At 38.6% G+C, this 24,749-nt stretch overlaps 1 protein-coding gene across 2 annotated transcripts in view; it reads left to right on the top strand.

Annotated features, from left to right (window-relative positions):
• Positions 1 to 6,282: 6,282 nt before the first annotated feature.
• SOCS6 (suppressor of cytokine signaling 6) overlaps positions 6,283 to 24,749 on the top strand; it is a 33,932-nt gene continuing 15,465 nt past the window's right edge. Inside the window, exon 1 of one of the 2 annotated variants that reach the window (XM_080581885.1) lies at positions 6,283 to 8,842. The gene's annotated coding sequence lies outside the window, so the exon portion shown is untranslated. Of the gene's footprint in view, positions 8,976 to 24,749 lie in introns of both variants that reach the window. The other variant, XM_080581884.1, reaches the window with a different exon arrangement.

Genomic DNA, 24,749 nt, shown 5'->3' with positions numbered 1-24,749 from the left:
TCTGCTGCGATCACAGTGAAATTGTAAAGCATTTTTCTAGCTTTTCAATACTATTTAAGTCAATATTCCTCAATTCACACTCTACACTTTTCTAAGTATCCTTCAGCTTTACACTGATTAATGTTTTCCATGCTGCCTATCAACACATTTATAAAACCAAGAGAATGTTTTATTTACAGCAAAGAAATTATAGAGATGAGTCATAAAAAGAAAAAAGAAATTCTGCATAAAAAAAAAAATCCTAACAGAGCACAGAAGGATATTTCATATCAAAGGCATGAAGATCCATGAGACATCTAACTGATGTATCTAAGTGCCCTTCACGTCTTTGAAATGCCCTGAATTCATACCACTTTCACATGACTGACATTGCTTCCATCAAAGTAGGCACTTCCTTTTCTAGAGCAACATTTGAAATCCAGCTAGAGACTTATTTTTACCCACAAGGAAAAAAAAAAAAAAAAAAAGACTGTGGTTGTGTATTCACTATGTAAGCACATTTTGCAAATGTATCAACCTCCTTTTTCTAAACGAATAGCCAGTTTCAGATGAAAGCCCTCTCTCCTGGGGCTTAACATTATATCATTCTTAGTGTTGCCTTTACCGATGAAGATTTTAGTGGTATATCAAGAAGCATGCTCAAATTCACAGTGGAAAGAAGATGCTGCAATGTTATTTTGCATCGGTAATAATTTCCAGCTTTGGAAGAACACATTACATATTCAGTGCTGCTCTTTCCTTTGACAAAGTTCCTGGATGCAATCAGTGAGAGCTGTGATATGATCTTCAGCTGTCCATGCTGTAGCTTTTGAGTCTTTTTTTTCTTCCAAAAGATGCCGTCAGTCACTTCTATCCAGAGCAGAGTAGGATGATTAATAAGACCTTTGCTACTCTATAATCACAGTGGAAAAAATGCACTTTTTCATAAATATAAAGCAGAGAAATGTTTAAGGGATCTGCAAAGCATCTGTGAAAGAAGAAGGCAGGATCAAAAGATCGTTCACTTACTGCTGGAACTCTGTCCTCCGTCATCGAGGAACAGCCAGAGAAGCTGATGGAACATTTCCTGGCTGTTTTACATACTGTTTTGCAACTTACAAAACCAATCACAATCTGAGGATTTTTCACTTTTATGCTACTGAAACTGTGAAAATTAATCTTGTCCTTATATGATATAAATATATATTTAAATGTTCAAGATATTTGACAAGCTATTATCTCTGAAAAACAACTCAAATTTCATGAATTGATTGTAAAGTCTCCTCACACTTAAATGTAGAGTATATTTCAGTGTGTCTCTGTACTTGCAGAGGAGTCTTCATAAATATCACCAGGAAGTTTTTGATAATAATATGCAGAGGCACAGTGGACTATTTTCTAATGAATGCAATGCCATTTCAGGATCTTACAGTGATTTGAGACTAAAGCCTATTGAAAATGTGTGAGCAACAGAGGCTTTTCCACTCTGCCTTACCAGCCAGCTGTACTTCCACTGAGAGACCAACGTACATGTGAGGAACTGAAGCTGAAAGCTTTGCTTTCAGTGAAAAAGTAGGTTTCAGGTATAACAGAGCTTTTAATGTCAATATTTTATTACTTGTTGGGACAACATTAATAAAACAGTGTTCTGGAAAATTGTAAAAGTCAGTAGTGTTGATTTATTTTTTTGAGAGGTTTTATTTTTGAAAAGAACCATATTTAAACTTGCAAGTTCAAAGCACATTTAGAAAAAAGTTCAGCAATTATGTCCTCTGTGCTATCTACTTCAGAAAAAAGAGAGCACCAACTCTTTTTATATTTGCTATGTAACAGATGTCAGTTATTGATAGTTTTAATTTGCAGGTAATGAAGACCATGCTTGAACTTGTGACCCAAATGTGAAAGGTTTCATATGTACCTCCACAAGCCATTTAGATTTAAATATTGTTTCTTCACCAATAGGGAATTTTATTCCAGAAAGCTGTGAACTATTTTGCTTGACTGGTATAGTCTGAAGTAACTTTTTTTCTTTCTTTTTTTTTTTTTTTTTTTAATTTGAACATTATAAGTGTAATAAATAGGAGTTTAAATTATTTACAAACTATGTTCTATTGAAACTAGCAGCTGCAGGTACACTCTATAATGATGAGGTCTTGACAAACAAGAGTATTGGAGCAACTCTTGATCTAGCTGAAAGTACAGCATGTAATGATAAGCCCCAGAGAAATGAGAATACTGGATCAAGCCTGGGTCCAGTTGCAGTCAGTGGGAGTTCTGAAATCAAGAGAAATTGCTCATGGCATCAGAGGCACTGTGTTATGGTGTAGCATTAAAGTAAATGTGGGTCTTTTCTGTGAACTGGAAGGGAAGGACAATCAAAGCCATAAAAAAGCTGCTCAGATGACACTGTGAAATCTGCTAGCTTCCTGCAACTATACATGCATCTTAAAAGGCAAAGACTTTTTGTTTTAATATCCCTATGTCCATGAACTAAGTATTGTTTATGCTTTGAGGAATGCTTTTAAAATTACATTCTTAAGAAGATGGCTGAAGAGAACTCATCCAACTTTCTTTTTCGTAACTAGGGAAATGGCTGCAACATATAAAGCCAAGAGGAACAGTTTGTCATTATACAGATAGTAGAACAACATTAATTTCTAAGCAGACATACTACATTTTTTAAGACATTTTTTTAATTTAACGTAATCCTTTGTAGTGAATCTTCCGATTTGATACCTATATTTTACCTTGCTCTCATTCATGTGGTCTAATGAACTAGGTATGATTATTAATGTGTAACCAACTTTTGAGTTAGTTTAATAAAATTCTAGGCACCTAGAATTCTAAGTGTTCTAGATATGCTTAGACCTCATACAATTCTGACAGGAGCTGGCTGAAGAAAAGTGTGAAATAATATTAACACTTGAGTTTTTAGAGAGACATTTTCATGTGGAAAAGTAAGACATTCTAACTCCTTTCCACTTTTTATTCCATTCTCTATTCCCCCTTAAAGCTGTGAAAATAAACTACTGCTGCTTTTCCTTTTAGGCAGTCCTGTTTAAGACCAATAGACTTCTGAAAAATAGAATTTTTTATTCAGAAGTGAGAGAAAAAGTTTTGGGTGCACATTTGTCACGATCTCTACCCTGAAAAAACAACCCAAGTGCAACATTTGCTTGACCAGTTTCACCCTCCAGACAGGGAAAATAGGAAACGGAAACATTAAGCAACATATTCCCTTGCTGCAATCTCAGTTAAATCTCACAAATTTCATTTTGATCCTCCAGACCTATGACAACTGCATAGCCAAAAGTTCAGAATGATTAAATATTATAAAGTGACATCTAGAGTTGCTTTGTTTTTGTCTTCAGTGCTTGGTCTCAAAAATTATTGCCTTGTGGTGAATTCTATAATTCCTGGGCTGGTTGTGAATACTTATGTAAGGACTACAAAACTAAGCCCATGATCTGTGTTGTAAAGAATCACAAAGAAGTTAAATAGAATGAATTTGACCACAGGGAAGTAGTTGCTAGCTATGTCCTAATTCAGGTTAAAATTCACTATGTCAAGAAATTTAGTCAACTGTACTTGATGAGATGAGACCTGAGTCAGGACCAGTTCTCCACTTTGCATTCCTGTCTCTATCTGCAGATCTTCATGACTCATGGCATACCTGAACTAGTGTACAAGCAGGTGTACAGGCAATATGGACAATCAATGAATAAGATGCATAGGCTAACCTAACTGTATATAGACCTACTTACAGAGAATTTCCATGTTGCTTCTCCAGTGGGTGAGCACAACTACTCTCATGATTTATTGGTCGTCTTCAGAAAGAGAAAAGCGATATATCATTTCCCTGGTTTTAATAGAAATCCATTTGTGAGGCCCAATTTATCCTGACTTTATCCAACTTTTGGTCCATAGACAATTAAAATGACTCCTCCCTTTCTCCATTACTCAGCAGATTAGAATTTAGTCTTCCTGTGCAGTTATTGGAAATGCCATTTTGCTATACTCTATTGTCTACCATAATATAATTCTCAGAGAACTTTGATCTAAGAAAGTATTGAGCTATTCTCTTGCTGAAAATGAACACCCCTATCATCAACAGAAACCTTGGTAATGGATTTAAGAATCTTAATTTCAGGAAAACTCATCAAACGTTTTAAAGTACATTTTGTCTTGAAATGAAGTGAAACTGGTGAGAGTGGCACTCAAAAATAGATGTAAATTAGAACAATTTTAAATAAACAAGCACTGATTTTTCTGACATAAGCATAACAAAGATACAGAATAATAAAACATAACCACAGTATGAAGTAGAAGCAATAACATCATTCTGATAAAAATGTGACAAATAATTTATATGTTTGTGTTATGTATAGTTTATCCTCAGTAGCTAAAATGAGGTGTTAACACCTTCTATGCCTCTATGCCTTCATATGATGTGAGTAGTTCCAGTAAACACTGCAAATGTAACCCCAAAACTCCCAATTGGGAGAAAAGGGGAGGTAAAACAACTTCCTGTATACTTCACTTTCTTTTTTTTTTTTTTTTTTTCCCCTTGAGTAGTACTGTTAAACTGTGTGGAGGGAAGACACTCAAAAAGAAAAAAAAAAAGAAAAATATACTAAAAATATACTTTGAAAATATTTACGTGTTAACTGCTGTAATGGAAACTGAATTTATTTACAGAAAACGTACAAGATTCTATGATAAAACAAAGTGGAACAATCAACCTACTGTGTCCATAAACTATACGTGATGATGTTATATATAAAGACTGCTAATACATATTATAATATAGGAATATAAATATACAATATTTATATGAATAAAAACAAAGTAATAGATAAAATACATAGTAATACAAGAATTAGAAAAATAGGGGAAAAAAAAGGCCATAGTTATCATAAATGTCCAGCAAACTACAATGATTTTGTGTGTATTGCTTTCTTTAAAAGTCTGATTTACCAAAACTGTTTGAACATAATTTGAAGATTGCAATACAATGGCAACAAATGCACTTTCAGAATTATACTTAACAGAAGTGGAAAAGAAAGCATTTGTTTCCTTAGAATACAACCATGTACAGTTACATGTCCGCAAAGAGCAATAATAATAAGAAGGCATTGACCTCCAGCCCCAGTTCAGGCCCAAGAGCTAGGAGAGTCATTGTTGCAAGACCACGGCAACCTGTGCCAGGCAGGTAGGCAGCAGTAAGATAAAAAGTGGATACAGCAGATATAACATCGTCTTTGCTGTCAATGAGCGGTCGTAAGTTAGGTCTCTGACCCGTCTCTCTGATCTGCAGATTTGCATATACACATATGAATATACACATATATGAAATAATTTGCAATCACAGTTTTGAATATATTAAAAAAAAAGGGGGGGATTTAATTATCAAAATGATGACTATATCAACTTGCAGACCCATTGAAAGTAATTAGAATTAAGTGGAGCTCCAGGCTGTAGAAGTTCATGCATACAAGCACATGAGATATAAAAGATCTGAATTTTGATTCCTAAATTCTAATTTCTAGTCCTCATAATTTTGAATAAGATAGCAACTGTGAGGCAAGTGTAATAGACTCATATAAGTAGAGAACATTACAACAAGATGTCTGAGTGTATGAACTGCCCAATTTAGTTCAATATGTGTTTTTAAGCCAAGAACAAATTTATCTGTGCAACGCTGCTAACTTCCTCCTAGTCTGCCATCTATGTTGTAATGCCAGTGGCACTCTGAAGTCATTTCACCCTTCGTAGTAAAACTGTTGCTCTTACTGGGATGCAGCTGTTTGCTGGCAAATTTGGATGGAAAAAGTCTATTCCAAACATGAAGTTACATGCTAAGGCTGAGACAAGCTAGCAGCACCCTGGTAACATACACAGGAAGCCACCATCCCTGATTCTCTTCTCCCTTTCTCTCTACCACCACTCAATTGCACAAACTGTCTCTTTTTCTTTGTTTAGACTGTGATACTCACCTGATAACTGTTTTCTGATCCAGATGGAAAGTATGGTTTGGTTTGGTTTTGCTTTTTCAGTTTGCCTGTCTGCCTTGATAGATCTTGATTTATCACTAACTGCTTAACGCTAACAGTCTGGAAATGCAGCTCTCATAAACCAATACAGCAACATATGACATTTCTAACTGAAGAGAGTGAAAATTCAGACACCTATTCAAATTTATGTCATGATTTATCATTAGCTAATTGAACTCCAAGAGATTTAGCTACCTGAGCTGGCTTAGAGAGGTCCATTGAGCACTGGAGCCACTATAAGGAAAATATATGGGCAGGCGGAGGGAGGGAGACAGAAGAAAAATGAGGAAGGCCACTGCTTTTGGTAGTGATACTAATTTAAGCCATATTTACATACTCCTTAATAAAAATAAAGTACGGAAGACACACTGTGAAGAAAAAAAAAAGGGGGGGGTTGAATTCCTTTCCTTCAACTCTGAAAGTCTAATAGTGCCATTTCTGCCAAAAACTAATCCTTTTGCCCCATAAGAGTGACAAGGGGACAGTTTCAGAAACATGAAAACCTTTGGTCAACACATGGGCCAGAAAACTTTATACTTCTGAATCAACTTTTTTTTTTTTTTTCATTTTAACAGGGAAGAAGGCTCTAGAATAAGATTCCAAAGACCAACTTTTAATTTTGTCTCACACATAATATATTCTAATGCAGAAGTTGCATATGGCAGAAGATGTCTGAAGGCAGAAAAACATTTTTAGGCCATTTGGATCCTTCATGTACAGCAAGAACTCTTAAACTATGCTTTCCAATACTGCCATCATCCCACAGCTGCTGCTGAAGATTCTGGTTAAATTAATACTATGAACGCACATCAAGCAAGAACACCAGCTGGATCCTGAAATTAATTGCTCATTCAAATGCCTGCTATCCAAAGGAAAAGGAGTCCTGAGAAGCATGTATGAATGTAAAAATCGTGTTTGAGAAAAAATTGTGTTACAATTGAACTAAAATTTTCCTAGTCAGGGCCTTCCTTTCTAGTAAGGTTTTTTCTTAGTTCCTGTTTGGATTAGGTTGGTGAACTCCCAATGGTTTATCTAGGAAAGGAGGAACCTACTCTGTTGAAAGAAAATCTTTTGCTATTTATTGCATTTTTGTTCTTTCTTGGAATAACACAGCAGACCAGAAGATTGCTCATACTTCTCATACCAGCAGTACTAGTTTTACACACAAGAGCTACGCTCCATAAGGATTCCTAAATGATCCACTTGGAGCTATTCTTAGTTTTGTTTGTTATACAACTGATAACATTTAATCACAATTGTAAAACATACAGTTTTGATACAAAACATAACAAAAACATAAATAAGTCTAGGTACTTGATATCTGAAAAAGCTAATGATTGTATTATAAAAATAATAATAATTTCCTTTTACAATGCTAATTAGAGTCATCATGCCCTGAAATGGTTCTGGCCTGCCAGCAACTGCGGTCGATCAGACACATAAAGAACCAAAGACTCTTGGATAAAGCTCAAGAAAAGCCTTTAACTCTCCATAAACATCTGAGGCATAAAAATGTAAATGCAATCAGGACACATTCTGACCTCAAATAACGCAGGCAATTAAACAACTCACAGACCTCAACCCACAGATACCCTCAATTTCAGCAGGACATGCAAGAAATATTCTCACAACCTCACGAGTTTCAGTGATTTCTCTTTCAACTTCAAATCAGTTGTGTGGGTGAGCAGCAAGTCACACAAATAATCTCACTGACTCTTATGCGATTAGATAGATGAGCAAATTATGCATATCTTTGCAAAATCAGGTTCTCGATTTGCATCGGATATGTGCCACAAGCAGGAAACGAATGATGAAAAAGCTTCTGAAGGCACTGTTTTACCAGCTCAACATCAGTCAGCAAGCATTACTTTCCCCAATTTATATTGTCCACAGATTTGAAAACCTAACCCTCTGCTATTCACTTCCGTCAGTCTCACGCATCCTAAGTTAGAAATTGTTTCGTTGCTCTTCATTTTATTTTCGAAAAGGGACCGGCAAGCAAGCAAGCAGCCTGCTTGGCTGAAGTTTCTGTGGCACAGCTGATGTGGCTGGAGTTTAGCGGCACTCTGGGCAATCCGTGAAGCAAAGTTCAACGTGAAAATGCCTCTTCTCGCACATCGCTCTCAGGCCGAGGGAGACGAAGAGGGCACGGAGACACCGGAGGGGTCAGCCTCTGGGGGTGTGTGTGGGGAGCTCCTCAGGGGGTGCAGCACGAGCGGAGTCGCCCAAAAACTGGGGAAAGAAAGAGACACGCAGAGAGAAAATAAATAAAGTAGCTCGCTGTGCACTTTATTTATGAGGTTCCACAGGCAAGGAGAGCCTTCAGCAGCCGGGTGAGAAAGGGGGCCGGGCGCTGGGGAAGGCCCCGAGCAGGCGCCGGCCGCCCCCCGCAGGCTCCCCGCGGCCTGCCCGAGCCCCACGGCGCGGAGCGGCGGAGCCCTGTGGCGGGGAAGGGAACGAAGGGAAGGGAAAGGAAGAGAAGAAGGGGCCCGGCCGCCCCGGCCGGGGCAAACGGGGAGGCGGAGGCAGGACTCGGCAGGAGGAGGGCGGGCGACCCGGGCCCCGCCGCACCCGCCGCCGGGCTGAACGCGGCCTGCGGCAGCCTGTGGCCATCGCGGGCTCGCCGCCCCCGTGCGCCCCTCGGAGGACGGAGGGGTGGGGGCAGAGGAGGCGGAGGAAGCGGCGGCGGCGCCAGGAACAGGGAGGCGGCGGCGGCACGGTGAGGGAGGGAGGGAGGGAGCCGGAGCCGGGCCGGGCCCCGCCGGAGCAACATCAGCACCAGCTCCTCCTCCTCCTCCTCCTCCGGCTCGGTGAGTCCCGCTCTGTCGCCTGGGAGGCTGCTCGCCGCCCAGCCCGGATGCCGGCGCAGGCCGGGCCGCGCCGCCGAGGTGCCCGGGGAAGGAGAGGCCCGCGCCGGGAGCGGGGCACGGCGGCCTCCGCTGGGTGAGCGTCCCCGGGCAGCGGGCGCGCCGAGCCCGGCCGCCCCCTCCTCCCTCCCGCCCCGTCCCGTCCCGTCCCGTCCGCCGGTGGCCGCGGGGGTAGAGCCGGCGATGGGCCCGGCGCGAGGTTCGGCTCGCCCGCCTGCCTCCTGCCGAGCCACGGCCCCGGCCTCTCCTCTCCTCTCCCTTTGTTTGCGCCGCTCCCCGAGCCCGCGGCGGCGCCAGGCCCTGCGGAGGCAGCGGGGCTGCGGCGCGGCCTGCACGGCGGGGGGCAGCGCCCTGGCGGGGGGCTTAGGCCCGGCCTCGATCCCCGGCCGCTGCCCGGATCCCCCCCTTTGGGGCCAGCCGTAGCAGCTGGGTGAGGCTGCGTCCTCCCCGCCCGCCCTCCGCTTTGGGTCCGGGGGGGTCCCCGTCCTGGGCAGGGCGGGTGGCCAGAGGTGGCATTTTGTGCCCCTGCTGCGGGGGCTTGAGCTCTGGATGAGCTCCAGGGAAGGTGAAGCTGTGAATGTCATGTTATTGTTAGCCGAGGGTATGCCAAGGGCTCCTGAAGGGGCGGGAGAAGCGTTGCTTTCTGTGACAGGCAGCACTTAAAAGCTTAAAAAACTTAACACTTTTTTTTTTCCTTTTTCTTCTAAACATCAACAAACAAAAAACCCCAAACTTTCCTGGCTTTCATTGTTCTTCAAACTGCCTCTTGCATTCTCTTTCCCCAGTGGTGCCACTTCTGTCAGAAAAAAATGGTTCTGGCTCATGCCCACTCATTTGCCTGAGAAAAACGCCTTTCCAAAACACTGAAGTTTTAGGAGATGCAGAGAATGCTGCTGTGATGTGAGATGCATTGAACACGACTTTCTTTTTCCTTGGTTCTTTCATCTTTTCTCCCCGTGTTTTCAAAATCCCATTCACTTTGAACATGGTATTTTCCAGCAGAGAATGTTACATTGTTAAAGTAGGAGACACTGGCAGTAGAACACACTTCAGATAGGGAAAGTGCCTCTTCCAGTTATGAAATCCTTGGGCCCTTTCATGATTAGGTCTCAACCCCTCTTCCCTACCTGCCAGTAATGTTTACACCACGTCCAGCCTCTTAATACAACTGTAGTTAAAAATACCTGCTGCAGGCCTCCTTTCTTAGAGAGCTACAGAAGTACTTGAGGAATAATACATCTGCATTTCTGCCGTGGGTAGAAAAAATAGCATTATTTTGTTTCATGTTAATAAGACCGTCCTTGGATTGTAGAAAATATAGAAGCTTCAGTGTAGTTATGGGATAAATTACTCTAGCTGGGCCAGAAGACTTAAACCACTGGAGAATATCTGGGTATTTTTGGAGTCTTCTGCAGCAAGACAGTAAAGGTAGCTCACACTTTTCTATGTAACTTACCAAGGCGTTTTCAAAGTGCTTGCTTTGACATAGTGAATCTTTAATGGAGTGTTCATTTTTTACTGTATATTTCTTGTTATTATGGCATAACATCATGGAACCGAGCTTTTACTTAAAGCAGGCTCACTTGTTGTGTATGCTGAATTCAGCACCTATTCCCTATATCCTGATTTATGAGATTTAAACATATTTCCCCCACCCCCAATTGAAATTCAATGAAACTAAGCCTTGAAATTAAGTATGAGCGATCACAGTGTAGTGTTATGTAGAGATATCTGCATTTGCTAACTTGCAAGGCTGTGGAGTAGTAGGGAAGAAGCACTGTATTGTTTCCAGAGCTTTTGTGAGTGTCTTCATTGTGCTGCATATGTGCAGCATCAAAGTGTTCTTACAGTTTCAGGCAAAATACTGCGTAATTCAAAAAGTTGACATTGTGAAATCAGAAAAAAAATGTTAACTTATATTGTGCTGTTAATTTATTTATTCTGAGACTGTGAAGTTGGTCAGTCAGATACCTTGGGTTACTCTTAGAGAAGGAGGTTTTGACAAAATAATAACTTGGTCCACATTGTTCTGCAGGTGGATTACACATCCCAGCTCTGCCTAGCATGATGAAGTAGTGGAGTGAGAGAGTGGACTCTTAATCAGGAGTTCTTCTCCAGAAGCAAGTGAATTCTTTGTGCTATTATGAAGACTTATATTCATACAGTAACTTGCAAATCAGTGTTTGAAAGAGTTTTCCTAGTAGCGTTGCCTTGAGTTGACTACATATTTGCTACATATTTGCTGCATCACTGCTAGCAAAACCGAGGCCACAGTCCAGAGTCATTCCTTACTCCTGTGCCTTATTTGCTGTACTTCCTTCCTAGGCCTACACTGTGCTATTTTGGTAGCGTTTGGGTAGTGCAGCGTTGTAGGGAGTTGAGTGATAACATAAAGTAGATGGAAAGGAGACTGGTCTTTGCTGGTGTGTCCCAGCTTTCTCTTGGTAGTGCTTTAATGTGTATTAGCAACAACCAGAGAGGCTTGTGATGTTTCAAGGAGGCAAATATAGTATTAGGAGTATAAAAGTAAACATAATGCAACTCGGGAGTGCAAATACTAAAGTGTATTGAGTAGAAATTGGGCAGGATGGGGATTGAAAAGGAGAATAGAGAGTTCTTATGCAATTTAACTCTATATTTCTATAAAGTGTTCGAAGAAGTACAGAACTTGAAGTTTGCTTTCTTTTATTTTTTTTAGTGAAATAGCAGTATCTGGTAATGTACCTCATCTTTGTATTTCTGCCAAAATCTAATTTCATTCCATTTTAATATATGCTTATTTTCTGGAAATACTAGTCTTCAGAAAACAATAGATGTACAGATGCAGAGCTCCCAGGTTCTTATGAACGCCTCTTGTGAGACACTCCTATGAATCCTAGTGGCTCCCTAGCAAAATAAAAGAGTCTTGAAAATTTTCTGTGAGAATTTCAGATGGCGAGATGCATACAGTAGTGTGTTTTCTAGGAAACAAGATTGTGCTTGTAATGGAATATTCCTTGTCCATGTTTAAAAGGCAGCTTCATACCACTTAAATATTCTTCTGGTACAACAGAGTGTAAAGACAGGTGATTCATGGTAGATTCCTTCTGCTATCGATATTTCTGCATTTTTCTTTAGAAATAATTGGATTCCAAATTAAAACATATGAGCATGTGTTAACAGAAATTCGTAGAAATTCATTTAAAAACAATTAGTTTTGCAACAAATATTAAAGTGCTGTAACTTTGCACTTCTTTAGTGTTAGAGCTTTTTGTTTCTCCCAGTAGCTTACTAATAATACTAAAACAAAAACGGCTCACCCACTTCAGCCTCTCCTGGTGGTTAAAACCAAAACCAAAACCTCAAGAAACTGGCCTTGAATTATTGCCCTGGATGAAAACGGGAAGCTGATAGTATGTGAGATGTTGTCTAGTAGATCAAATATATAAAGAAAGATGCAAAAATGTTGCTAGAGTCTACATAGACTGACATTAAAAAGGCAATGAGGCAGAATCTGATTTAGACTGCTTATTGTGAGAATTAAAATTTTCAGATCAGAGTTAGAAATTTAGCTTTCTGACTTCTTAAATTGGCTTAAGTAAAAGTTATTCCAGATTTTTTCTTCTACCAGTCTTCATGGTCTTCTGACTCTTCTGTCATGTATGGGCATGCAAACAATAAGCATCTGCAGTTCCAGATAATTTCAGCAAGTTTTTAGGTGTATGGCTTTGTAAATCTGACTACTGTTTGTTAAAGGCGGTAATAGAGATTCAAGGGCCTATCTTTACTATTAGAGCTTTCTTTTTTCTCTTTCTTTTTTTTTTTTTTTTAAATAAACTATTATTTGTCATTTATTTTTTTTCTGCAAAATATCGAGATAAAATATTTGGGAAATTATTTGCCCTTTTCAGTGTCCTGATTCATTCACATAACATTATGAATTCTCAGGAACTCTGCTTTGTTTATGGAAAGGATGTAAGCCACATGCTACCTAAGAAATTGTTCCTGGGTTGCTACATTGACAAGAAAAGTATGTAAGTTAAACATAAATCTTTGTTTAGCGAGGATGCAAGTACGTTAGCTCTGTCATTGTTCTAACTGTGACTTTATTTTTCAGACTCCTTCAATGGAGTTTTATTCTTCTTGTTTGCAGTTAATCCCAACCTGAAGAAGTCATATGTAGGTATTTCTATCCAGGTGCTGCTCTCCAAACATTGCTTCCGATTGTGTGTATATATAGGGCACACAGAACACATGAACTTTCTTGTCTTCTGATGAAACATTCTTTTTTTTTGAGATTTGCCAAGTGCAGTAGGTTGGCACTTCTAGAAAATCTTAGATTTGTAAAGTATGTGGGCTTTTTGTTATAAACACCAAATAATTTTGCTGTAAACTGCTGTAAAAGTTTTGGATGAGAGCCATTTTCTCTGGCAGTGAAGGTATAAATAGATGTTAGTGTTGTTTTTTTTTCATAGCTCATTAAGTGGTCTCTAGTTTAAAAAAAAAAAAGTTAAACAATGAAAATGAACCTCTAAGTATTGTTAGGTAAAACATACGCTTATGTGGTATTTTTCTTTGCTTTCCAAAGCAGTTTATAATCAGCAGCTGTATTTGTAGTATTTAGCTTGCGTGGTATGAGATACAGATCTGTAAGAGGACTTGTGTAAGGTTTTAATGGTCTTGAGATAATGTGGTGAACACAGCTAGCAGATAAATTGATGAGTGTCAGGATTTGAGACCACAGAGTTAATACCTTGGTTATTGTTCCTCAAGGATATTCAGTATTATTTAAAACAATACATAGATTGCTTCTCTTGATGACAAAATTGTTGGAAATGAGATTCTAGTCAGGCTTGGTTTTACAGTGTGTGATCTCTGTTTTTCTTGAGTAGTTTTATTCTTAATTAATCTTGACGTTCTGTGGTAAATGTGCTAAAACAGCAGTTTGTAGGAGTCTTGAGTAGGTGATTTTTTTTTTCCTTCTCTGAAGCAGTCTGTATTCCTCAAATAAGTTGAGAATAAATTACTAGGCTACTCCAAATGTTTCCAAAGTGTGCTTGTTTGATCCCAAGATGTGTCTGATACAGCAGTCAAGCTTGCTTTCCTTTTTGTTCCTTCTGATTTAGGGAATCCCCAGACTTTGCCTTGGTAAGTGCTACAAGACCTGGGCAGTTACAAGCTATAGTGTTAACTGTGTTTCTGGCATTAGTAATGGGTTTGAATACTCTTAAAATCCTTTACGTACTCTTTTGGTTGGTAATCAGGTATCAGATTAGGAGGTTTATTAACTGAAATAAAGAAATGGAGACTGGTGGCATCAGGTAGAAGGTTTTTGATTACAGAAAGTGTGCCTTCCAGGGTGAGATTTGTAGAAGCTGTATGCCAAAAACAGGATAGGCAGCTTTTTCAGGATGACACTCGTCTTTCAGGCACTGGTGAGAACTCTGTGACTGAGGAATTCTCACTGGATTCACTGAACAGAAGCTGTTTGTGCAAGCATATTGGTTTTGATGAAACTTGTACTTGGAAAGGCTTCCAGGCTGGAATTTTGGTCAGCCCAAGGAGACTGATTCCAGAATAGTTGGTTTGTGCATTCAGAGGTACAAGTCTCTAGGTTTTATGTAAGATCTCAAGTCTGCGTCTGTGTAAGGTAGGAGTCTCATGGCATTTTTTCCCCCCTCCTTTTCCCTGTTTGGTGGAAAAGAGGCAAAAACCAAATCTCATCCAGTGCTTTCTGAAACTTTGACTTTTCTCCTCTTCTTGGATTTTGAAAAGAAGAGAGCTTTCGGCTAATAAAAAGTAATGTTGAGAAGTAATAAGGGATTAATCATAAAGCTTTGGCATGATTTTGTGCAAAAAAAACCCTAGTTGCTTGGGGGAAAACTTAAATGCAAATGTAATTATTCTTCAGTCCCTTGCTGAAGGGTTAAAAGAGTCTGTGCTGACCAATGTATTAGCCTTATTTGCAATTTAATCCAATGATGGTCGAGAGAACAAGGTGAAGGGGAGCTATGTCAGTACTGAATCAGATGCGTTTTCTTTATCCCCCCAAAACAGGTGCTTTTTGGAATCTGCTGTATTTTAAATGGCTTGGCATGGAAAACAGGAATAGAAAGTCTGTGTATGAGCATTGAAAAGTGTGTGCCTATTCTCATGTTTTTTAATTGGGTTAATACATTTTTTATAGTGTGTGTAAGTTTAAATTTTTGTCAGAGAGAACAGGAGAAAAAACAGAGTCTGTGCGCATGTATATGTCTGTCTCTCTTTCATGCTTGAAATTTCAAGCTTAGCAAGCTTTTGCAGCAGGGCTCCTATACTCCTGGCTCTGCAGAAATTTGACCTTAGTCTGGAGATAGCTATCTTAAGGGCTTTGAGTTTGTATAAATTTCATGCAGCATGTTACTTCGTATAGACAGTGAAAACTTCATCTTTGATCCTGCACATGAGAATTTATACACCAATGTGAAGTTGCCTGGTGTAAGACCCCAATTCTTCAAGTGCAAGCTAAGAGTAGTGTACAGTGAGCAGTCCCATTGAGTTAAATGTCTGCCCACAGTTAATTAATCTTTGTTGGGCTGAGTGTTAATATTGGGAAAATCAGTTTGTTTAGGGCTGTGTGGAAAATTGTTATTAAAAAAAGAAACAACCACCACTGACAAAACAAAACAAAACAACAAAAAAGAACACAAATCCCCCTCCCCTCTGAGCTTTCCAGCGTGCATCACGACAAAACGGTGTCTGTCTAGAAACTTTAATATATTCTTTCTCCATTTGATGTGCTGCTTGGGATAGCAGGACGTCTCTGGCTGCAGGTGATTAGAGTGTAGGAGGGGAAAAAAAAAAGCAGTCCCTGATCTTAATCATGAATAATTAAGAGTCTCTCTAGTTTTGACCCCAAATTAGAGAATTTACATGTAGACTAAGCTTTGTCAGAACGGGTGTAGTCTTGTAAAAAGGTTTTATTCTGGCAAATTGGGACTTCATTAAAAAGATTGCTAAGCAGCCTTCCCCATGCAGTCAAAATTCCATTCCTATTCTGGTCAATGGGCTGGTTGTGCCCTGTTAATGTATGTGGGTTTTGCTGTTGTTCGTCTTTCCAAAAAGCACCCTCTAGACTTAAAAGGACTGTCAATTGTGAAAACCTGTTTAATGTTTCTCCTCCTGTTTTAAGGGAAACAAAGTAGTAAAGTAATTTTATGAGATTATATGGAGATAATAATCTCTGTACAGGTGTGTTTACCCTGTATATTTGACAGTACTTTGAGCACAGCCATTTCTACTGTTACCCTTATATGGCTAGGCTCTAAACCATAAAAAAGATAATTAGCTTACTCTTTGTTCTTATTGGGCCTTCTGCCAGTGACAATGGGAAAGAAAATATTTTAAATAAGTTATGTTTTACATTCTCATTTTCCCAAATGTAGTGCTTGGATTACTGTCAGCAGTGGGTCCTAAGAACTCAGAAAAGCAGTCAGTCCATCGGCAAGAGGTGCTAGGATGAACTTTCTGGTCAACAGATTTAGGTTCTGTTGCCAGAGGGTGTTCGCTGCTCGCTTCAGGAGGTACCTTGAGTTTATTGGGGTCTGAGAAGCTTTCCTCTTGGGCCCCAACCTGACTGGGATCCACCAGTCATAGAATCACAGAATCATAGGATATCCAAGTTGGAAGGGACCCATAAGGATCATTGAGTCCAACTCCTGGGTCCCCAAAGGACCATCCAAAAAATCAGGCCATGTGTTTGAGAGCATTGTACAAATACTTCTTGAACTGTGGCAGGCTCTGTGCCGTGACCACTTCCCTGGGGAAGTCAAATCAGTCTTCAAACAACAAGAAGGAAGTTCTCTCCTGTTCTCTGTTTCTTTCTGCTGGCTTGTCTGTGAAATAAACCCCACTTTCATTTCATGAACTGGACCTGCCTTATTGACCATGAGAGACTCAGCTTCAGTGTCTGATTCTCTTCAAAACTGCTTGTATAAAATTGGTGAGCTTGAGGTTAAAAGTGATCCTAGCCTAATCTTCCTGTATGCATTTTAATACAGATACCAATTTTATTTTTTAAGTAAGGAATATGCAGTTAATAAAAGAATCACGACAGTTTAAAAGTATCATTTTCAAATGTCTTATTCTTAAGGATTTCATCTTTCGTAAAGCTTTAAAACTGTCCCAGCATTGTTTAGCAGTTGACAGGCTAGGTTATGAATCATGGAGAGTCCAAATAAAATGCTGGAGATACCAGAAATAGACTATATGGGAATGAGGATTACACTAAAACAATTTGGAATCATAGTAGTGGAAAAGAGAACAGTGTTACAAGCCTTCTTCAGTCTTGTGTTTGTGTGCTGTACTCTAAGGAACCTGATCGTCCATAATTTTTTTCTGCTTGTCTTGTATGGAACATTTTCTGATCCTGAAGATCCTGAAACTGAAGTCAAATCGGTAGTGAAGCTTTATATGTTGTTGTTGTTTTACTTAAGTATCGGTTCACCAGAGCACAATGGGAAAAATGTGATTAGCTATGTTAAAATAATCTTAGTCTTTCAGTGCTTTGATTTTTGAAAGAATGAGTGAGCATTTCCTCCCTACGCCTCCAAATTTGATGTTATTTAGAGCTTAAAATGATTACTGGGGTCCTTAGAAAGGAAGATGTGGGCATTAGAGAGTTTGTGTATTTATTAAATATTATCAGATCTAGTAATTTTATGATAAGCACTTAAATAAGAACAAATAACGGGGGAAAATCTTTTCAAGCAAAAGGAATGCTTGGGTTTATTTTGAGATTAATTGTTGAAAGGCAGTTTAAATTTGGTCTTGCTCACCTGTCATAAGTGATTTTTTCTCCTTGCAGAATATAGCAAGTAAGTCCAACCTAATGGATTACTTTCCATGTACCGTTAGTAAAATTAGATTAAAATTAATATTTTTTAACTTTACAAATTAAGTTGCTTCTGTATTGTACTAGCTTGTGGTGACCACAATTTGTAAGCCTCTCAGTGTTTATTACTGTCTTTGTCTCTGAAAATCAAATGCTTTTGTTTAGTAGTAATGGGAAATGGTATGCTTTCTTCATCAGTACGAGGCATTAAGTCATTTGAAAGAAGTCAGCACTTCTTTATTTTGTCAAAAAATATTTGGACTTTGGTTTAAAGAAGGTTTAAGACAAAAATTCCTATTCAAACCTCCTTTTGTAATACTAACTGCAAATGTTATGATTTGTATGTAACCAACAAGATTGTGGGAGGTACTCATGGAGTGTTGCACATGTTTATTTCCCTGAGTGTAGTGGCTCTTTCAGCCTTAAACTCTAGGTGCTAAAAGACATGGTGAAGATGGAGTTAAGAATCTGTTTGGTAACTGTTTTGTTTGGATAGAACATTCCTACTAACTTGGAGAGAGAGAAAAGCATATTCACTTGGGAAGAAGTTATTAAAAGTGTTTTTCCAATAATGCTATATATGTAAACTTTTACTTGGGTTAAGTTTTTCCCTTCTGTTAAGTACCCAGAACAAACCAACATTAATCTCAGTTGAATTGCACCTTGCTAAATAGCATAGGTGTTCCACAATAGAAATGATATGCGAACATAACTATGTAAGACTGGGTTCTTTACGCTTGATGTAAAATTCTCTTTTGCCTTTAAAATCAATTCCTAAGTGAGTGAGCGGAGTTGTTACTGATCTTTATTGTGGACCATGTAATAGGTAAACATTGGGCTTAGGGTCCACATGACAAAAATAATCTACAATACAATATAAATCTAAATATATAAATATCTAAAACTTCCCTTGTTTGTGCATACAGGTTTTACAGGCTGCAAGCAGTCCAGTCTGCATTTCCCAGTGATGTGAAATACAGGACCTACAGCTTGGTAGCTAGAGCCATCACTCGGAGCATAAGACAGCCAAGTTACTCAGCTCTGCCCCTTCTGTAATGGGGGCTGCCTTGAACACTGTCCTGTTGGCTGCTCTGAAGTACAGAAAGCTTTCTGTCTGTTCTTTTAAAGCTCTTCTGGTCTGTGGAAGGTTAATGGAGCTGAAAAAGAAAGGGCTAGAGAGGGTGTGTGTTCTCTCAGCCCAGTGGCCTAAGGATCTGCCGTGGAGGGGGAAAACCTGGGATTGACCATCTGGCCCAGTTCATCTTATGTCTTAAGCTATTTCTTCACAACAGAGTATCATAATCAAGAATAAGTGAGAATATCCCTTCCATGATGGCTGGGACCACTGTCCAGGATGCTAGAATTTGTAGTTTGGTTTTCCCATGGAGCAAAGTCTTTATGTGATGTGGAAGGTTATGGTAATTATTTATCCACTTATTGTGGTGTCCAGAAAAAGAAGTAGTTGACACAGTCCTTTATGCAACATGATTCTGTGAGGTGCTTCATGTTTTCCTTTCAGAACATGCCTTAGGAGCTATGTGAAGGCACAGCCATGACTCCATGAGTTAGGCATTGATATAGTTCTGCTCAGATGAGGTACTTCTGGAGATTGTTTTGATTGTTTTTTTTTTCTTTTTTTTTTTCTTGCAAAAATAAGGTTAAGGACTGCGGAGGAGGTTTCAACTAAAAAATAATACTAATAAATTGGAATTTAGGTACTTCCTAATAAAGCAGTTCCCCACATGTGAAGGGGAGAGGGGTGTTGATGAACATTTTAAATATCAAGTCCTAATTTCTGTGGACTCTTCAGGAACCTGACTCTTCTAGTATGCTCTAAGTATTTGCAGTGATTTTTGGAGAAGTTACTTATGCTTAGGTACTGAAAAAAAAATCTTAACTTGGACAAAAATCAGATGCTTTATCTCTATTTTAGATAAGACTGGTTGTAGTTCTGACCTTTGCAGTTTGTCAAAATGTACTTTGCTTTGAATTGTATTTTTGGAAAGCAGGCCACCAACCTCAGATCTGTTGTGTCACAGGCAGAATGTGGTAGGAATTGTGAGAATAGTCCGTGCCTTGCTGGAGTCACCAGTTAGCAAACTCAGAGCGTTTTTCATGTAAGGCTTAAGCTCCGGAGAGGAATATTTTTGGCCTATTTGTCAGTCTGAATTCACTTTCTTTGCAGGTTGCAACTTCATTAATGGTTTAGATAACCTTGTGTCTTGGTATCTCGTTCTTTGTTTTTCTGCATCTTTCTAACCCCTTGAGATATATACTACTGATGGATCTTCCGCTTATCATAGGGTTACCTGATAATCCTTTGTACTGTAAGATGGGTAATTCATTTGCTTATTGCCTTGATAAACTTTAAGCAGTTGGGCTGAAAAGACTTAAAAATTCAGCAGGCATTTTATAAAGTTTTGAGGAATGTCAGGAAGTAGAATCATTACTAAAGAGAGGACAGTGATAGAAGCTATCCTGAAAGGTTGGGTGTTTCTCCACAGAATGATGAAATCCAAGGTCCTGTGTTCGCCTATTTCTGTATTGTCAGCAAATTCCTGAAAGGGACCACAGGCTTAACTGATTGATCTCTTGCAGTGGATGACAGTTCGCTGCTGCTGCAATTAACTACTTGAGTTACACCCATTTTGTTCTGTTGTCACCATATACTTCCATGGCGAAATGAGGGAGGTTTCAGTTTTGAGTAGGCAATTGTTCAAAGCCCCCTACAGGTCAAGCCCTCCCTGCCCCAAATCGTTCCACGTCACGAAAATTCAAACTTCAGGTTTCAGAATGAAAGGACCTTAATTTGGCCTGCTGGTGCATATATATTATTATTCAGCTTATGAATCCGTCTAAAAGAGTGGAAATAGAGCTCTCCATATTCTGTCTCATGAAATGCTGAACAGAGCGTTGAATACCTATGTCTTAACAAGTGTCAGATATAGAGACAGCAAAAATTTCCTTAGCGAAGCCAATAATTCTGTTTGTGAGCTCTGGAATTTGGAGTTTAATTAGTATGCTGTAAGTTAATGATGGGATCATACACTTCAAAGGGTGATGAAGAGAAGAATTAATGTAAACATTTTTATTCTGTGTATGAGGCAAGACAGAGAAGAGAATTGCTCAGGCAACCCTTCTGGCTTTTCTCAACTTCTGCGTTCTTGAACTCTGAACCTTTATGAAGTCTTCTGCTATGTTTCCTATATAAGTAGTTCATGTAAAGGATACAAAAACATGTTTTGCAGTATACTGTTGTTTAAGAGTGAAAACAAGGGATTTTGCTCACCATTAGAAGTTGTTACAGAAGTTGCCTTAGATTGGTTTAGTATTTATTGTAAAATTTCCGGGAAAATAAAATTGCTGGTGCAACTGACTTTATTATTTATTTCTATTTCAGAAATAAAAATCAAATTTTGAATACATCTTGATATTTAGAAAATGTTTTCAATTCTTAATGTTCTTGCTAGTGACTTATTACATTGATATAAAAGGTATTGCTTGAGCATTTCTCGTTTTGACTGCTGCTCAGAAGTAAATAAAAACACATCACAATGACAAACCACATTTGCTTCTAATGAACATATGTAATATCTTAGTGGTTGGGGGTAAACATATTTTTTGTCTGTGCTACAGTGAACAAGTTTTGTGAAACACATGGCTCTGTGAGGAATGGAACTGTTTAATCCCAGTTTCCTCCCTGGTTCTGGAGATACTTCTGAACTGTCAAGAAACCTTTTCCTGTATTTCAAAAATTTCCATGCCTTGGATTTTATATATATATATATATATATATATATATATATATATTTCATATATAAGAATATACAAATTTTTGCTATGGCTGCTCCCTCAGTTGAGACTGTCTGCTGAACTGATTAAAACATTAGTGTGGCAGTCCTGAAGAGGATGCAGTGTATACAGACAGAAACAGCCATGCTTGGTCAAGCTTTGTTTCTATAGGAAGCAAGGCAAAACCAAACTATATTCACTGAATTTAACTCTGAACTTTTCACAGCTGGCTAGGGGACTAGGTTGCTTGAGTAGTACCTGTACTTTTTGAATTACTGTATAACGGTGTTTTATCTAGTTGCTATTTTTTCAAAGATTGGGAAATCCCAGCTTGACTAAAAGTAGTTACTTAAATTTAGCCAATGCATTTTCATCCCAGGTGAAACACTTCATGTTTCACTTAGCATATATTTCACTTTAAATCTGTCTTACAATGAATGGTGGCACATAACTTTCACATTATGCATGTTGTGTTTGTGCTAATGGTGTACATTTGTAGTAAAACAATTGGTTATTACTTTGGAAAAATGTGTTTAATAAATCAATGAATAAAAAAAGGTGTGTGAATTTCGCACACACAGAAATTAGCTTTCACTTCACATGCTTGGGAATTTATAGAACATCAGCTGTCAATTTTTGTATTGTTTCAGAATTTTCCACTGTGAGAAATTAAAGGAACCAAGTGATTTAGTATGCATACAAAAGCAAAGGTACGGATATAGGAGTCTGCGTGAGTGTGAAACATATTAAATTGTTGAGCTGTATGGAAAATGACTGCCTTCATATGGGGCAAGTATTATGTGGTGTTGATATTAAACTCTTTTATATAGTCTGGAGGAGAAGGGTGGTATCCTTGTGGTGTCCTTGGACCGTTAATTGTATATATCTCTCTAATAATTAAGTGAAGAAGGTCTGAAAACAGATCAGTTTCTTCCTCTCTGTGATTCTGAGGAATGTCTTTTATTAATTGCTTCTTCTTCCTCAGCGCACTTTGAGGTTTCTGCTGGTGTGTGAACGTTGTATGGGTGCTATAATGAAAGATCTTCCCACTCTTCTCTTTAATCAAGGCCCTGTGCTCTCTTTCCCCTCAGACCATAAATGGGTCCACTTAATCTTTATATTTATGTAGGGGGTTAACTGCATTACAAAGGATTGCTGCATCTTAGCCTAAATTGAGAGGATGGAGTGGTATCTTCTAATGAAAGAAAGCTTTTATTGTTATTGAAAGTGGCAGCACGGTAGATGTGGCAAGGGTGATAGCTGTGAAGATCTCAGAGAGCCTGCCTGGTCATGTGGATTTAAAAAGTGTTTCAGCCCCAGACAGAAAATAATCTAGTTGAGGTTAATTTGAAGCCACAGGTGCAGCTTTAATGAATTGCAAGATCCAAGGCAGAGTGGTAGGTACAAAGTGGTGTAAGACCACAGTGTATTGCCATTTGCACAAACCCTCTAGACAAGCTGAATATTGGAAAGTGAGTCTTACTTCAAGCACAGATCCTGAAAAAGCAGGATTTTTTAATTATTATTTCTTTATAATACATTTTCCAACTAGTTTCTATCTGTTTATTTTAAAAGCTTATCTCAGCATCTTTTGTTTCAACTTGTGTATGTGTTAAATTTCTGTGGAATAAGAAAATTGAAGAAAAAAGGGATGAAACTCTTAAGAGTTTGTTACTACCGGAGTAGATTAGATATCTAAATTTGGATTATTACTTGAAGAAAATCATGTTCTTACTATTTAATTAATAAGTTCATGAGATATTTTGACAAAGTTGATTTTTCTCCCTGGCATTTTGCAACTGATTGTACTACCTTGAAAGAATTGTTGCAGAATGTTGATCTGTTTTTTCACATCTTTGATACCAGTTAGTGTTCTTTGTAGGAGCAAAGTTCCATATACCTACATATATTTCCTCTTGTCTGTCAGATAAGTATAAAATAAAGTGCGAAAGTGAACAGTTTACACCTTGATGCTCAAGATGTTAGTCTAGTTTTTCAAATAAGTGCAAAGAAGCCATCAGTTGAGTAGAGAGCAGGCTTAATATAAAAGTTAGTTTTAACTTTGATTTTTCTATGAATGTGACTTCATAGTTCTCCTGACTTGTTCCTTAGGTTTTTCATCCCCGCTTGTCAAAAAAAAAAAAAAAAAAAAGGAGTATCCTATGTTGTGATTAAGGAAAGCATCATTACTGTTGCCAGTCAGACTTCTTGCTTGGTGCTAGAATGTGTAAACACTTCTTCCTCCAGATTTCAATCTAAACGCTACTTCCTCCAGATTTCAATCTACACCTCATTTTCATGACAGGTGAACTAGACAGGCAGAAGCTAATGTGATTATTATTACAAATTATTAGCTCTTAATTTAAGGAGAATGGCAACATAAAATCTTTATACTGGCAAGTAGCGTAGTGGACTTTCGTCATGTATATGGTGATCCTGTGTAAGTGCTGTAGGTTTCAACAGAAAAATGGTCTGAGGCTTCTGTTTCTGTTACCTTTCCTGCATTTTCCTCGTTCCCCTCACATTGTGTTCCTTTATTTTCTAGCATTATTTTTGGGGATGCAGATAAGTATGCACTTGTGTTAATTGAAAGATGAGTTTCTGTATTGTCCTTTAAATACGTGTCTAGTGGAGTGGATTGGTGGTGGAAGTTTGGTCTAAGAAGCTGAATGTTTCCTTTGATAATGTAGGAAAGATCATTCTGTCTTCTCATCAAAATGATCTGTTGGCAGTAGGCCCTTTTCAGCTGTTTTGGTTCATGTTTAAGGAAGTTACATACACTAATGATGTTTCCCTGCTTGCAGTAATACTAGCATGAATTAGCGCAACGTGTAAAGGATAAACTTTTGCACAAAAGTCACTATCAGTACAAGTCAATACGAAGTGGTAATATTAAGCTGTTGTATGTCTTCTAAATGTTTTCTTTCCTTTTTTTTGGGAAGGAGTTGAAAACTGTACTTTGCAATCATGTTATTTAGTCATTAATATTAGAAGAAAGGGCCAGATTAATTCTGACCACACCATCACTTTGAGAGAACGTTCTGGTCTATTATTTCTGTCTTTCTGGCACAGGCTTTAACTGGATGGACGGTGTTTCTGAAGTTACTTTTGAAACTCATTGGGATTTAAAAACAAACTGCACTGCAAATTGGTTTGTGGTGCCTGCATCCATATGATGAGATAGGTTATGTTCTTTTTTGACGCACG

Source organism: Anser brachyrhynchus (assembly GCF_964034855.1).
Source record: "Anser brachyrhynchus genome assembly, chromosome: 2".
Taxonomy (NCBI): domain Eukaryota; kingdom Metazoa; phylum Chordata; class Aves; order Anseriformes; family Anatidae; genus Anser; species Anser brachyrhynchus.
This window is presented reverse-complemented; position numbering and strand designations above follow the sequence as displayed.